This window comes from Culex quinquefasciatus, chromosome 2 (assembly GCF_015732765.1).
Source record: "Culex quinquefasciatus strain JHB chromosome 2, VPISU_Cqui_1.0_pri_paternal, whole genome shotgun sequence".
Classification (NCBI taxonomy): Eukaryota; Metazoa; Arthropoda; class Insecta; order Diptera; family Culicidae; genus Culex; species Culex quinquefasciatus.
In genome coordinates this window covers 181,778,703-181,779,997 of record NC_051862.1, presented here as the reverse complement: position 1 = coordinate 181,779,997, position 1,295 = coordinate 181,778,703, and positions in this window count along the sequence as shown.

Genomic DNA, 1,295 nt, shown 5'->3' with positions numbered 1-1,295 from the left:
TTCTTCTCAGAAATCGGATGATTCACTTCTAGTAAATTTATTCATTCCTTTTTTCAGATTCCCGCAAAAAAAAACCTTCCTGAAATCGAATTCGTCGTGACAGGTACGACTAAGCATGGCATTATGGCAAACGTTGCCATCGCCCGGACAAGGTCGACCCCGAGACAGACGACCTTTTTTGCTGCGTCGATTTTGCGGGTGTTTTTGTTTATGATTATGACGCGTCGGTCAGCAATGGATGATTCTGCAGTAATTTATGTTGAAGATTGAATTGATGTTTTGCAAATTTAATCAACCAACAATGTAAGAAATTATTTTTTAAACGAAAAGAGCTGTTTCCTAATGCATAATTATTTGTAAATTAAAAAAATAATTATGGGACAAATTTAGACTGGCAAAAACATAAATTCAATTTACAAATTTAATTAAATCGCCCCCTTTCCTGCAGCAGTAACCAGCACGTGCGTGCAAAAATAACCTTTCATTTTCAACAACTAACTAATACCGCTCATAATTTTGCCCCTTCGACCGCAAAATTGCAACAACGACAGCAACCTGCTCATTAGCGCACTCTGCTCTAGTCTGGAGGGAAGCGAACAGCAAAACTTTTCCTCTTCATTAGTCGAGTCCAGGAAATTTGATACAAGTGCTGCTCTGCAGAATGACACGGAAAGTGGTTTTATTTTTTCCCACTATTGGTCTTAAGTTAGGGGGTAAATTTTCAAATTTGACGTGAAATTGCAATTTTCGTTTTAAATTTTGATCAGCTTTATCTGTGAATAAACCAAAGTTTAAATATAATTTTGTGAGATATTCTCCAAATAACTCCTTCTTCACACAAGAAACCTAAGGACATGGAAAGTTTTCACTTTCCTCGCAAATTCAGCATACAGCACAATCACATGATGTATGAAGCTGTCAAAGACGCATGGTCGGTAATGAAGCGGCGTTGATGTCCATGATTATGATGAGCTCATCGTCGTCTCTTCGGAGCGGCCAGGAAAACGGATGGATGAGAGAATGTCCGACGACCTGTTTGTAATGAGAGATGCATTCCAGCACACTTCCAGGCCGTGCCAAAGGATGCAATTTGAACCGGCGAAGGCGTGAGTCAGAGATTAGCTAATTGGCATTTCGTTGGAAAGGGGTGTTTATCTCAGTTTAAAAAAATGAGCTCACGTTATTAGTGCTTTTGCCAATTGAAATGTGGGGTTTACAAATTAAAAATGCATAATAAAGAACTTGTAAGCAATCATTTCAACATTTCATAGGACAAACGAACAATTTTTATTTCA